Source organism: Lissotriton helveticus, chromosome 6 (assembly GCF_964261635.1).
Source record: "Lissotriton helveticus chromosome 6, aLisHel1.1, whole genome shotgun sequence".
Classification (NCBI taxonomy): Eukaryota; Metazoa; Chordata; class Amphibia; order Caudata; family Salamandridae; genus Lissotriton; species Lissotriton helveticus.
In genome coordinates, this window is record NC_136067.1 from 203,776,958 (window position 1) to 203,793,227 (window position 16,270).

Genomic DNA, 16,270 nt, shown 5'->3' on the forward strand with positions numbered 1-16,270 from the left:
TTGTGAGAGGGCATGTTGCACTGGCTGTGGACCGAGGCATCTTGCTGAGGCATTGTAACATGCTTTGTGTTCATGCCGTATCTGTGTAAAACCATTTTGCTGACTATTAATGTACAGGGCACAGTGCCGGGCTCTGTTAAGTAGAGTAACAATGTACAAGTCCAACTTCTAAAGGTAATTTACAGTGTTATTGTGTACAGGCTTTTTATGCATTGGTATAATGTAGGAGTAATGTACATACAACTTTTTGTAAGAGCAATGGTCAGCAGCAGCATCATCCAGGAGTTTTTTGCATTGGTCATAGTGAAAGGGCACCCAGTACTGAACAGAATACAGCGCCAATGAGTTAGTTTCTTACAATGGAAGCATGATGCAGGAGCATCATGAAGGGGTGTTTTCATGGCTTTTCAATGTGCAACACGATGGAAGGGCAATATGTACATAGAAGATGGAATTGTTCACAAGAAAAGTTTTCGACGTAGACATCTACCTCTATGCATTCTGCAAATGTGAAAAGTAGTTTACAGCCCATGTCCATCCAGAGCCTAGTGTTTATGGCCTGACAAATGGCTTTAAGGAAAGCAGCCTTTTCAGCCCCTCCCAAATGCAAGCAATAAATTGTAGTAACTTCTGAGGGCATGAACGCAGGGCCTGAAATCAAGCACAGCAGAGCAGATTGGCAATTCAAAGAAGCATGTATGGCCTCTAGCTGTAGTGTATGTAGTGTAAACTTTCAGAAAGGAAAATCCCAAAAGGCTCCTGCCTTGCCTTTGATGCTAGTTTTGTGACCATCTCAGGGAGTTTGCAGTTATTATCTGTTCCTTATACTATAATTTATACATTACCAATATAAGATGCAGAACTGAAGTGGCTTTTACTTGCAAGAAGTTATAGAATATCTTCTAAAAAATATTTTTAAATGTTATTTTTGTTGGACAGGAATGAATGGCAGCGAATGTGTTGCATGTTATGTGTGAATTACTATTACCCACAATCTATCTAAAGACATATGCTTTACATATTCCAAGTTTTATATAGCTCTTTATTAAACTTGTTGCTTTCTGAAATTTGCTTGAAAATGCAGCATTTGCCCACTCTTGTTTTCAAAACTTTCTCCATGGGAGACTCGAACTGCCGCCCCCCTACCCCCCACCTCGCAGCCCTGCTTATGACAGTTGGTCTTGCCACCAGCCACTCATCGTGAACATGTACGCCTCACCACTTTCATATGTCACCAGCCACCACTGGAATCCAGCACAACTCGCTACTACTTGGCCTCTTGACGCTTTCACCGCCTGTGCGGATTGGAGTTGGTAAACTGGAAGTGTCGTTTGATAATGAACATTTATTTGGCCACTGTAAATTAGAACTTCATCACATATGTCTGTTTATCAGTTTTCTACCAATTCACCACTGGCAGAAAACAGTACCAATTGGTGTATTAATATAAGTGCTCTGCTTTAATGCATTTAACTTTTCTGCTAGCTTCTATATATCTCTAACATCAAAGTGGGTTAATGAACAAGCCGCAGTGCAGTTGTGTTCGCAAACTCACTGTCATTTTTTAATAATATTTTTATAAGGGCAAGTAATTACCTTTTAAATCCTATTATTGTCATTCCTTAATCCAGCTGAGTGCAGTGCATACAATCTCAGCAGCTTGTTTGAGCTGATGCAACAAGTCAGTAAGTTAATGAACTTATTTTATGAAATGTAAAATGTACTACCTTAAAGTCTAAAAAGTAAATTTTGGGATTTTCTCTCTTAAAACTTTTAAATGTGTACATCCTATTAAGTACTTCAACCACAATTAGCCATTGTGCTACTCAGGAGGGTTACAGCTTTCAGACCTGTAGGGTGATGCTTATATTAACACTAGGTTACCATAATAATATACAGAAAGCAATTATGAACCAACCTTAACACAAAACCTCACTGTCTCTGTTCTTTCACAAGACACAGTGTTAGGATTTTTCCAAAAAACAGGTGAAGCAGAAATGACTTAATTCCACTTGGTCTTCTGGTTCATGCATCTGCTGAAAACTGACAGTCTATTAGGCATTGCTCATGTTAACTCCTGTTTTTCACATTTATTTATGCCTTGACAAGTAAACTAGGAATATATCTCACTGTGTAATGCAATTTCTGAATAGTTTATACGACACCTACAAATAACAGGATCTAATCAGCATTGTTCCACTCCAGCCGTTTAGTCTTCATGAGTCAATTAAACAAGTACCACTGTAATAAACTCCATTTTCCTACTGTGTAAGAAATGTGACTGAGTGCCTAGAGCTGCTGACTTTAGAACCTGGTGTTCCAGGTTTGAATCGTGTCTTTGGTACAGTGCAGCCAGCCTTGCAGGCCAGAGTCTGGAAATATGGAGTGTTATAGTCCATATAGGTACTATAATATAGGCCTCGGTAAACTTGTTACCCTTCACCTATATTCTCTCCCTCCATTACACTTAAAATTGTATAGCACATGAACCTACAAGCAGTGATTTTTTTATTGTTACACACGGTTACATGAAACGCTTCGACAGCCACTGTCCCCAAATGTGAAGTGTATGTGTGTGGGTCTTCCTGGGCGGTCGTGCCACTAGACAATGCACACACTGCAGGAGTGAAAGCAAACAGAGAATGTTTACTAACATGGTGCACTCCATGAGACTGCATGCAGTGTTCACCATTTTGATATGCAAATGTTTAGCAGCCAGACATGCCCCCAAACATGTAGTCATGACCTGTCACTTCAAAGCAGCGGAACATATGTACTTATCCTTGCTTCTAGAACAACTATGCCATAACAGAGTGGCCATGCATGTGACTGCCCATATATATAGTCTTTGTGACATGTCTTGTTTGCGGGGGGGGGGGGGGGGGGGACCATTTCTATCAGAGAAACCACAAAATGTTACACTCACTTTTACTTTGTTCTCTCTGATTCACTACTTGTGTCTATTTTTGGTGCTCTCTGAAATAATGTCTATGGGTACATATGACTGGGTGGGTAACCTGATGTTCTTTAAGGTCATCATCTACTATTTACTGAGCTTTGAAAGTTGATACAATTTGAATATGTAATGAAAAATGTGCTGTAAAATGCACCATTGTGGTCTGTCGTTTTCCAAAAATTTCTTGGGGGGAGAACCCCCCCAAACCCCCCTAGTGGCGGTCGGGCTCGCTCGCTGCGCTCGCTCGCTACGCACCGGATGGGGGCTGGTCTGCCGAAATTTGCCAGGGCTGCTTTCAGTTCCCAGTCCGGCCCTGCGCAGCGCACCCTGGCATAGTGGTGTGTGGAGCAGCCGGCGGTACCAGTGTATACACACCTTCTCACTCCGCTCTCTGCTAGTCGCAACTTCCTCCCAATGTTAATGCAGAATCTGCTGCTCACTCTTCTCTCACTGCTCCCCACACTTTCACACACTTGCAGCCCTCGGCCCCCCGTCCACCATCACCAGAAGCGCCTGCACCCGCTATTCCGCTGCGCCCCCACGGAACACGGCTCCGCCATGGCCTGCTGCTCCTGTGACTCGCCGGACCCGCACTGCCTTTCTCTGCCCCGGCAGTCCATGAGGCGACAGGCCTACTGCCCCAGCCCTTCCAGCCACGGAGCTCCTTTCCCCTTGGAGGCCAAGAAGGCAGAGAAAGCACGGCGTCTCAGTGACAGAGGGAGCGGGAAGGGGTGCTGAAATGGGCCGCAGAGGCCTAGCTGTTAATTGTGCAGTGTGACACCGAGACACGGAAGGGTCCAAATATAGCTCCTTTTTTACTCCACAGGGGCTGTTTTCCTTGCTCACAGTAGGGCCCTTGGCACCCAGCTAAGGCACTAGTAGGCAGGAGGGGGGGGTGTGGGGTCTAAATGAGCAGACTAGGGCAGCAGCAAGTGGAGAATGGTTTGCAGGTGCATGTGGGAGAGGCAGCAGGGCTCGAGGCAGTGGCAGACGAGAAAGGTGGTGAGAGAGCTGAGCTGAGGAGAAAGATGAGAAATCAGGAACTGCTAAAGAGGGGTAAGTGGAAGAGAGCAGACCACACAAGAACCAGGGACACATCTGGTGTATTAGGGAAGCAAGGAAGGGCAATGCAACATTAAAGAAGCAGGGTGTGCACAGGAACCACTGAAGGGAGGGAAGGCACGCACTGAAGCAGGGAGTAGAGAAGCAAGTGGGGGATGGCAGGCAAGAAAGAAAGGGTGAGCAGGACCTGGTGAATGGAGGGCAGGGGTGCTGAAGGAAGGGACACGCAATTAAAAGACCTCTCACTTGTAACTTACCTCTAATCACACCGCGCTCGCAAAGCGTGCAAATCCAACCCTGCTTAAAAGAGTTCCTTTCGGCTTTTCATCTTCTATCGGAGGGTCCATCCATTCCCCCTCCCTTCTACTCATCCATCCACCCCCTTCACCTTTCCATACACTAACCTCTTGCCCCATTCAACCATACTGTTTCCATCCATCCATCTGTCATTGCATGCGTGCATCCGTCCTTTTACACATCCGCCCTCTTTCTTAATATTCCCTAAAGCTGGTATTTTGACTTGCAGGCAGTAGAGGCCCACAGAGAACGTATTCACTTTTAAGTGGGGACCACTTCACCATTCCTAGGGGTCAGTGCTGCCTCTGCTTAAGCTGCTGGAGTGGGAGGTTCCCCATGCCTCTGGGGGCATAGCTGAAAGAAGCAGTGAGCTCTGCAGAAAGGAGTATATTAGAGAAGCAGGGGGAGGGGTAAGTGTTGAATTAAGGAGAAAGGTGAGGACCACTTATATCAGGAAGTGATGAAAGGTGACGGGGAGGCATGGGCTAAAAAAAGGGGGAATATTGAGTACTATAAGATCTGTGGAGATAAAAGACACCAAGTGCAGAGATGAAAGAGGCAATGCGGGAATCATTGAGGGAGAAGGTGGTATGATAGGAAGTATCAGGAGTGCAGGGCCTGTGAATAGATGCAAGCTGGTGAAACAGGAATGACAGGACCTTTTGAATAGGGCCAGGGCAGGGCGGGGGGGGGGAAGCGTGGGGTTAGAACAACATGGAGTGCTGGAGGGAGAGGGACAATTGAGAACTGCAGAGAGAGTAGTGGGGAGAGGCAGAGGAGAAACGTAAGGGAACGAGGAACACTGGAACAATAGGTGATAGACTCAGGGAGAGGTAATGAACCAGTGGAGGGGTGAGAGGTGCAGAGTAGGGAGCTCGGCAGACAAGAGAGGAGTCCATGAACTTAGAAGAGAGAGATGCGGAGTGATGGTAGTAAAAGGGAGGGGGTGGCATTTTTCAATTCTCGCCTAGGGCGGCAAAACACCTAGAAACGGCTGTCAAAATGATTGCAAACCATTTATTGGATCTGGGGTAAGCCACTTACAGTCCAAAAGTTAAATCAGATCTCTTTTGAGTATGACCTGAACTTTCATTGTCATCATTACTTGATTCTGAATGTGTTCAAGTATAGTGATTTGTACTTTCATTTTCATAGTGAATCTGGAGGAATATAGATATTACATAACACAAAAATTGGAAAACTAATGACCTCAAATATTTTCTGAAACCAATCTAAAATCTCCATTGATTGGCATGATTTTGTTTGATGCTTGTAAAGTTAGAATAAAACTCAAAAACTCAGCATTTTATTAGAATAAGGTCAGACAAAAAAATCTTATTTAGAAAGTTAGAAAACTATAAATTTCTTCTTACTTTTGGAATAAAATAACCTTTGAAGTTTGTATCCACAGTGGTCTTACGGGCCAAACCTAACGGCAGAATGTTGCCAAATCGCTGGATCTCATGTATCACGGCATCTGTGTATGGCATAAGCTTAGGATGCCCAGCGTTTGGCTGCTCTGAGCCTATGACTCTGTCAATCTCTTCCTGAAATTTTGCTGATAAAAACAATACAACCCATTGCAAAACATATAAATAAAAATTGTCAAATTTATTTAATAATTACTCCACATTTGGAAGCTTTCCATGCACCTTTTTGACTCTCATTACCAGGGAGAAATATTCTGCTATTATTATCTTTCCCTAAAATAGTACCCAATGTACGGTTACATTTAGAATACAAATAATTGCTTGACACCTAGTCAGTGTATATGATGACTGGAGTGTAACAGCTGACACATCCTTTCTCACACCTTTAATAATGTTCCTTTAAATGTTGTATACTCTGACTCATACATTGATAGGTATTGAATCCCCAGAATCCCCAGAGATAACCCTCATTAGCATTTGTAATTATTGATGGATTTTAAGTTCATGATTTGTGTCTGATCACATTGTTGCTCATGCTCCCGATATTACAGACCTCAGTGTGCTCTTCGTCACTGAATGTGATTCACAACAACATCCTGACATATGCTAGACAACTTTGTTTCCACAGGTTACTACATTCATCACAAAGACTGAACGTGCAGGAAATAACAGGACTTACAGTTGCCAAAAATCCTTCTGCCCCTGCACTGTAGGTAAACAAGCATTTCTCAACTCCATCGAGCTCCTCACGTTACCTCCCTCTCACTGCAACCCATTCAACCACCCCGTTTCCTGTATAGGTCCAGAACATATACAAAAACTACACCCAACTCACAAACCCAACCATCTAAAACATGCATGCACATAAGCGCTCATACAAGTTGCAGTCCTTAGAGGTTTCCCTATTTCATCAAGGAAACGATGAAGAAAACATGACACACCCTCCTCATCCTCATTCAGTAACTTCTGTGCCAGGAATTTACCAGCTCCAGCAGTGAAATTGTATGAGAAAATAGTATTTCCTGCGCTAAGTGCCTGGCACAGCAATGAGTTGTTTTATCCTTGTGCTTAACACCATGCGTGCGGCGCATTTTCCCGCTGTGCGCTGAAGTTTATAAAAACCCGCGGTTCATGACGAGCTCAGCTCGTCATGAGCGTACGAGAGGTGTACCTCATGATGAGCTGAGGGGTTAATGCATAGGTTGGTCACTCTCTCTCTCTCCCCCCTATGAGATCACAGTGGCATTTTCATGGCTGCAGTCACTCACAGTGGGGCTCCATGTCCTCTGCACCACGCCACCTTGAAGAAAGGCAGTTTTGGAGTTTAAGCTCAAAGGGCAATAAGCATGTCAAACGAGGGAGGTTCTTTCTGTTCCTACAAAAGGCAATACCACAGAAGATGTAGTCGAGGCTAGACTTATGCATAGACTTTACTAGGGTATTATTTTTCCAGTGATAGTTGCCAATCCAAGATGGAACTAATCTTTTTTCCTCTGAAGTTATTTCCTTTTTTGATCATTGACACTGCATATTGTCCCTTATTTTTCATTGCAATGATTTTCCAGTTAATATATTTTTGCCCCTGATTTATGCTCTGCCTTGTATCTGCTTTTGTGCCTTGATTTTAAGTTCTGACAGTCTCTGGTTGGCTGTTTCTCAACCTTGGTTTGTGTGCTTTGCATTTCAGCTCCTACATTAATTTCCCATTTTTAATCAAGAATTAGGAAGATTGCTGAGGAGGTTCTTTCTATCCCTTTGTGGCATTTCTTCTTAACTGGGAGCCACCTAAAGTCCCACTTGACAACTTCTATGTGTATAGGGCATGATTACACCATGGTTACACATCAACAAGCTCAACATTATATAGGATGTTAGCAAATGAATTCATTACTGAGGCTACATCCTTGGTTTGGTCCTCTCAACCATAACTGTGACCCTCCTCATGTGAGTACTTTCTGCAGCAACCTCAAATTGTTCCAGGAAAATCACAAAAGCACCAATGCCCTAATGAATACAGGTACCCAAAGACCCCACTGCCATCAATTTCATTATATGCAACCAGAAAAAGAAGCATATCTCATGATGAGCACATAAGGATAAGATCACTCTGCTCAACTTGATCAAGACTCATGATTCAACCCAAGCCAAATAGTACACCAACTCCATGAATTAAGCATCCAATAGAATCAGAACACTCTTTAAGATGAGTAGGCACCCACTCCCAGACCATCCATACTCACAATCCATTGACAAATGCAACACCATCAACCTCCCTTCAGCAAAATATTACGTAAATTCCACCTTCAACACCAGCAGACCAATATTTCCCTGCAACCCAGTCTTCCAGGCCCTGTTGCTTAATCGCCATCTTTCAATCGTTTATCTGTCAAAGACCATACTCACTTATACACTCAAATCCCTCAAGTCACTTCTTATAAAGATGATGTCATACCCTCATCCCATTACAAAGCCTACAATAGAAACACTCTCTCTCAAATTCAGGCCATTACTTCAAAGGTGTGAGAAATTGACTTTTTGTGTGGAAACCCCCTTTTATGCGGACTGATATTTTTGCTTTATGTACCCTTTTTAACTGCTGTCCATGCCACAGTGTTTGAGATCTGACTCTAAAACATACTACAATTGGTTATTCCTGACTTGATCTATTTAACATTTACAGTAAGGCCACAGTATATGGTGCAGGAAAAAACACCGATGGCATGAGAAAAGTTTAATATCAACTGTGGACTACAGCATTTATTGTGCCACCAGTTAGAGTAACAAAGAGAACATTGCTCTGGGCTTATATGTGTATCCTCACTCCTGCAGCTTTTCAAGTTGTAGGTTATTCTGTCTAAATAACCCTTTTTCAAAGGAAAAAACAACTTTTAAATATTAAATAAGTCATCCCTATGCAGGCCCTGCAGGCTACCTGGTATGGTACCTAGTGTTGGAAAGTGGTACATGCAAGAATTAATGTGGCATGTAGAGACAGTAACTAGCCCTCAAAGGTTATGCTCACTGTTAGTGCTGTAGCTATCCTATGAGAAACACTAAAGTTCAGATTAAATATTGAGCCTACTAATTTTGTTTTGGAATAAGCTAGAGGTGACTATTTTTAATATTTTTTTAAAATCCAATTCTTTTCTGTTTGAGTTTTTAGTAAATATTTAGGAAAAACTATTTTTACAAGGTAACACTTGACCTGCCTGAAACAATGGTGGGCTAATTACCATTAACCTGCTAATGGATGGCCCAGACAGTGCTACCCCTTAATGAGGTGTGAAAATTGCTCCGATTGCAAAAACAATCGCTTAGGCCTAGAGAGAGACTTGGACATAAAATAGGCCTGGGCACTAAAACAAAACAAAAGTGGCCCTCATTAGCGAATCATATAGCTAAAGAAGTGCCCCATATTTGCAAATCAGGGCAGTTTTGAACTTGTAAAGACACACTGTATTTCACAAGGGATGGGATACTGCATGCATTTATGGTTCCTGTAGACAATGCGTGTGCTAATACTGGGAAAATCTACAGATGCAATGGCCCATCAGACCATAAAACAAGCCCACTAACAGCCAAACAAGTGGCCCACACACTTGCCTTTCAGGCATTGCCAGATTGCTCTTCAAGCCAGTCTAACCCTGATTATGACTTTCGACAGGAGGATCTGAGAGAGGTATGCAACACATGATTTCAGGAGGGTCAATGGGGAGGGTTCAGAAGTTTATTATCTTTAAAGAGTCCAGGGTAAGGCCATCCATTCATAGTAAAGTATAAAAGGAACCTCCATGAAGAGAGGAATTTTGTTCAACAGGACCTCTGTAATCCGTATTGCATCAAGACAGTGGGGGTGGGGGTGTGGGGGTGTTTTTGAAAGAATAATTTGGGTGTAGCTAGGGAGAAGGTGACTGCTGATTTCCCTAACACACCTCTGGCTGGCACACAAGCTCTATTCAGGGTCAGAAAGATTCTGCTTTGATGGATTTACCTGAGAATAGTGCAATGCGGAGTAGAATGCACGAAGGCAAACAGGATGTGGTGCATACGTGGGAAGGGTTGCCCTGGACACTTTTTTTAAATGGTTAGGGTGAGTCCAAGAGTCACCTCCACAATGGCCAGTGAAACCCGCAACTCATCAAAAACACTCTCTGGACCGGCCAAAGAACAGAAGTGGCATAGAACTACTGTTTGAGACCTGAGTTGAAAGCAGAAGTGATGGAGCTGCTCTCACTTGTGCCCATGACTAAGAAGTGGACTTCAAGGATCATGTGCCTGATCCGGAAGTAACCCACCTGCCAGTGGAGTTGGTTGCTTTGCCACTTATGGCCTAAATTTGGCCATTGAAACAGGGACCTTTCCCACAACGTGGAAGAAAATATAAATTCTACCTTCGCTAAAAAAATCAATCCTGGACAAAACAGAAGCAGGAAACTATCACAATATTTTCTGGCTACCCGTACCGGCGAAAGTACTGGAGAAACATATGAATCAGGAACTGACAGTTTTTTTTTAGAATAATCACATTTTGGATTCTACTCAATATGGCTTTGGAGCCCGACACAGCACTGAACTAGCCCTGATTACTGCAACGAAGGAAGTCAGATAGATGGTTGATAATAGAGGATCGGCAGTCTTGATACTATTAGACTTATCAGCCGCCTTCGATACGGTGGGCCACGGTATTCTATTACACAGGCTCCAGGAAGCTGGAATAGAAAGTCTAGAGCTAACATTGCTTAGATCCTTTCTGCTCAACCGTGAACAATTTGTCGAAATAGGAGGCTACAAATATGAGTGTTTCAGGCTTCCTTGTGGGGTGCCACAGGGCTCATCATTGAGCCCTACCCTTTTCAACATATATGTTGCTCCCCTGGTACATATGATCAAATCTCATGGGTTTGAATTAGTATCATACGCAGATGATACCCAGATTATTGTATCAGTCTCAAACAACAATCCCAAGACAGCGCAGAACTTTATGGAGTGTATGAGATGTGTCAGCGTCTGGAAGGCCGAGAACTGTCTTAAATTAAACTCAAATAAAACTGAGGTACTTCTTTTTGGGAAAATTACCTCCTTTTGGTCCTCAGAATGGTCGTCAGTAGAGCTGGGGACCCTCCCAACACTAGTTATGAAGGCAAAAAATATTTAAGTCATTATAAACAACACCCTCTCTTTCTGCCACCATGAAAACAAACTCACTGCTTCCATTAATTACATCCTAAGAATCTTGAAGAAAATCTTGCCCTTCATACCAACAGGATTGTAGAAAACAGTGGTGGCAGCCTTAGTGCTGTCAAACTCGATTATTGTAATGGAATACTTGTTGGAGCACACAAATCAGTAATAACTAAACTACAGGTTCTTCAGAATTCCACCGCAAGACTGCTCTTCGATCTGTCCAAATATTCTTCTGCCAAACAGGCCCTCAATACTTTGCACTGGCTACTGATTGAGAAGCAAATTAGGTTTAAAGCATTGTGTATTGCATTTAAGGCCTTAAAGAACTCAGGTTCCACCAATCTTATTAATCGCTTCCAATGGCATACTCTGATCGGCCTCCCTAGTGAGGGTACCATCCCCCTGCTTCAAAGATGGAGTGGCAAAGGCTTCCTTAATATCACCTCTAGATGGTGGAATAAGCTACATCTTCATTTAAGAAACTCAACTTATCTCCTGTCCTTTAGGAAAGGACTGAAAACATGGCTTTACACTCTGAAAACTGGTGTATGCACTGGCTCCTCCAGACACAGATGTGCTGTTGGCTGCCTCCATAGGCGCCTAAACGCCCACAGGTAGGAGAGCACTATACAAATAAATAAAATAATAAATCTCTTCTGTGGCTAAAGGAACGCAACAATCTGCAAGGGACCTTTTTTCCTAACGTGCCCAACTAAACAGTGACAACTGGTAGTGGACCAGATCTTACTGGTGACCTCTGCTCTGCTGGAGTGAGTCCTGGACCCTAAGTGCTGTCCCTGAGGTCTTAGAATCCTTACAAGTGACCCTGATGAGCTGCTCCAGAAACTCTGAAAATCTGGGTTTTGGAAACCTTTTGGTTTCCAAGACCTCCGAAGCATCAGTAGGACATTGCAGCAAAGGCGGTACATTTTAAAGTGAATTCGTCAGATACAGCTTTATGCTTTTCCCATTGCAGGATTTTGAGCCCTATAAAAAAGACAAAGGGCCTGATTACAATTTTGGCAGATGGGATACTCCATCACAAATGTAAATTGTAAAATTGATACTTGTATAGCGCACTACTCACCCGCAAGGGTCTCAAGGCGCTTGTACGAATACCGCTGTGGAACCCATCCTGGCTTTCCCTGTGAGGTGTCCACTCCTGGGCACCCCCAAGGTGGAGGCCAGGCATCCTTAGCGTTGTGGGGGCCGTTGTGGAGATTAAGCAAGCTATTGCCCAGAGTTGCAGAGTGGGACTCCATGATTGGAATAGGCACCGAGGCGAGAATTATCAGGTTCGTGGAATTTTTGAGCCCAAGACCCACCGAGGCGGGGAATTGAACCCTGGTCCCGGGCCAGACCTCTGCATCAGGGTCTGCCGCTCTAACCATTGAGCCACACTTCTCCATGTGACGGATATTCTGTCTACGGTATTTCAAGTTCCATTGGTCATAATGATATTGTAATTTGGCGGATGGGATATCCATCACATTTCTGATGGAATAACCCTGTCCACCAAGATATTAATCAGGCCCTATGTGTGAAGGTAGAAATCTTCACCGGGCGAAGGCTTGAAATGTATCAAACTTAATGGATTTAGTGGGACCTTATTCAGCACTATCCAGCTTTGACAGGACAGGGGCTTGTATAGCCTGCAACCTTGTCCCACTAGAGGACTTTGACTTCTATTTCAGGGACCAAGTCACTAAGTAAACTTTTTGACTGGGAGGAACCCATAGGATATACCCATCCTGCTCTCCATCACGGTTGGCTTGAAAACATTCCAAGGTCCCGGTTAACCTGAAGAGTTACTAAGCATGGGAACAGGAGGATAGAAGCAAGCAAGAAGTAAACACAAGACAATTTTTGACTTAAGGTCCCATATTTTGACTAACATAGAAAGATCAGTATTGGAATTTGGCCTGCCTTTTTGACCCTAAGCCTCTTTTGATTTTACAACAGATGGAATGAATTTGTTTTTATTCACCAGAAAATTGCTTAAAAACTTCAGAATTGCACATAAAAATACACCACATTATGTGATGAGTACATTTGACAATGATTTTTGTTTTGGTAATGTGGGAGACTTTATAGCGTTCAACACTTTGGAAAAAAAACACTTTGAAGGCCTGAGTGATTGAGAAACCTTTGTAAAAATGGGTATAGCAATATACACCAATAGCAATAGTGGCTTTAAGATGAGATTGAAGTTTTGCCCAAACCTGCAGCCCGCCAGCTTAGATTCCTTTCATGAGGTTTTGTTACAAAAACAAGAGAGCTTGCAGAGACACATACAAACTGGATGGAGATAAAAAACAGTAACCTTACTCACACACAAGGGGAGGCCATTAAGACATTACAGTGTCGCACAATAATTGCCATCAAAGCTTCCAAAAAAGTGGGAAATGTGGTTCGATGGTCTATATAGGACCATACAACAAAAGCCCATAACCAACTACACAAATCAGGATGTTATGAGGTAATTGAGTGAGAAGTGTACATCGGTACCATTTAAAGATATTGTGAGAAACTAGTTTGTAGGTTGATGGGGTGTTAGCCCAGGTCAACCAACAGTCAAAATCCCAAGCAGGGTGAACCACAAAAGTCACAAAATGAGCCTGTGCTTAACCCTGTGGTAGCTTGGCACAAAAGCAGTTAGGAGTAGCTTAGGCAATGTGTAAAGTATTTAAGGCAGCACAGAAACAGTAATAAAGTGAAAACACAACACAAGAAAAGTAGCATACCAATTTAGAAAAATAAAGAAAATAAAAAAAACATTATTGGACAACAAAATGAAAAAAATGCATTCAATTGAACAGACATTATGAATTATTTAATTTAAAAAAGCACCTAAAATATCAAAGCGCCAACTGCCGACATCTAGTTATGCGAGATAGGGTCAAAGTCAAAAAGAATGGCCAACCGAAAAGGAGTGCAAATGTGATACAAAAAGTGGAATGAGCCCAGTCGGCGCGTTCCTTCGTACTTAGAAGACATTTGAAGAAAAATTCTCTGAGAAGGTAGAAGTTCAACATTGGGGAAGGCTGAGGAGGAAGTATTATCCTCAGGGAGCTGCTGGAAAAAGTTGCTGAGAAGATTTCTTCATTCAGGCTTAGGGGGGCTGATTGCAAGTCTGATGATCCGAGAACTGTCAGACTCTTGGGGTGCGGCAGTAGCAGTCCAACCACCACCGCACCAGTTTTATAACTGCCAGGGAACTGTACTCCGTGATGGTGGAGTGGCAATATGAGGCCAGACTGTGCTTAGCAGGGTCCCTTCAGCCTAGGACAGCATATTACCACTTTCCTCCCTGCCAGTGGTCTCATGGCAGTGTTCACGCCATGAAACTGCTGGCGATGAGGAAACCTAGGGTCACCCTAGTGCCTCATGCCATTTGGGTACTGCATGAACATCCAGTTCTTGCACGGCATGGACTTTGCAGTCCGTGTCACGCAGGGACATAATTTGGCGTGGCCTAAGGCACCGCCGTGAGAACACCAAAGGACAGCCCATCCGACTAGAGGATAACTCCTAATCTGACAGATGGTCAACTTTGGTGGTGCAGGACAGTGACTCGCCGCCCCGCTCCCGCTCTGCCAAAGTCGTAATTATTCCCTTATTCTCTTTTTAGGAAGTTGAAAATTTCCATTGGGACGAGGCTGGAGGCTGTAGCCAACCAGAGTTCCAAGAGGCCAGATACCCACTTGGTCAAAGCACCGCTGAACAGGATTTTCTACTGTGGAGAACATCGCAGAAGCTGCCACGAAGTCAGGCCGACATGCGATGCACTTTGGGCCGATCCTAGTCTTCCCTCGTTTTTAAGAGCCAAAAATATTTTAAGTCCAAAATTATGGCTTTTGGCTATTTTGGCACTTTCAGCACAACCACCTAGGGTCCAGGACTGGTGAGGCACCACTTGAGGGTTAGGACGCACGGAGTTCAACTAGCACTTGGAGACACTGTGGTAGTCTTGGGCTGAAGTGATAAAGCAGGGCTCAAGCAGTAGGGCTGGCCTCTGAGGGTTCAAGGCATGCTCCAGGCAACAATGCTGTCCTACTGGATCTTAAGTCGTATTGCAGGGACAATACAGACTTTCTGAAAAGATAGAAAGGATACATTGGAAACAGGAATTCCTTATGATAACCCTGGATGTATCCTCCCTGTATAACAGTATCATACATCAGGATAGGATCAATGAGTGTAGACATTTCCACAAGGGCACACAATTCATAATGTTTGATCATACTAACATGCTTATATAGATGACAGTTTTTTTCTAAGAAATAAAACATTTCTATTTGAATATCATATCTTCAGACAGACTTCGGGGTCATCAATAAGAACCTGCTTTGCCCCCAGCTATATTAATATTTTTGTGGTTGGAGGAGCGGGTTGGTGTTTGGAGGAGCAGGTGGCCTTGGCTGAAGACAACAACTTGCAAACTGACCACAATGTTTTGTGGATAGGCTATATCCATGATTTATTCCTCATTTGGAAGGGTGATATCCGCAGGGCAGAGGCATTCATTGACATTATACAAAACAATTATCTGAATTTATCCTTCTTCAAACATATTAGTCCTGCAAATGCAGAGTTTCTGAACATGCATATAGAGGTTCATGAGCGAAGCTAAAAGCCAGTCTGTTCCGCAAATCCACAGCCGGAATCAGCGTATTACATGCTAGAAGTTATCATCCACCTAAACTCAAGTGGAGTATTGCCTATGGGAAGTATATTGGAGCAATGAGTAATTGTAGCACACCTGAGCTATATATGGAAGAAAAGAAAACCATCACAAATACAAGGCGTTAATGGTAATGGAACCTATTATGAGGCTGGTAAAACTGAAGAACATTTTATAAAACTGCTCTCATGGAACATCGCAGGAGCAAAAAACATCCTAAATCAAAGCATGAAAACAGCTACCTGGGATCAATATGACATCATAGCGCTGCAGGAAACTTGGTCAACTGAGCCAATTGATGTACCAGGAAGATTATGTTTCCATGAAAACGCGACACGCCTTCAGAGCTACGGCCGCGCAAGGGGAGGTCTATCTATTTATATTTCCACCTCATTAAAGATCAATGTCTCGTAAATGCCTGCCTCAGCAACGGATATGCAAATCATTAAGCTGGAGAGCATAATCAAACGCGTGGCAAGGACAATCGTCCTAATCAACATATACACCCACCCGAAAAAACAGCAAAAAAAAGAACTGTTCCAACGTGTAGTTAATGTTGTAACGTCCATCCGTTTAGATCACCCAAGTTGGGAGATAATGGCTACGGGTGACTTTAACTCGAATCTTTTACATCAATCGGAGTAAGAGGACAATATC

The 16,270-nt window shown here is 43.2% G+C and overlaps 1 pseudogene; it reads right to left on the reverse strand.

Annotated features, from left to right (window-relative positions):
* The window catches only part of LOC144762225 (cytochrome P450 2K6-like), a 156,216-nt pseudogene that overhangs the window by 51,002 nt on the left and 88,944 nt on the right, over positions 1 to 16,270 (reverse strand).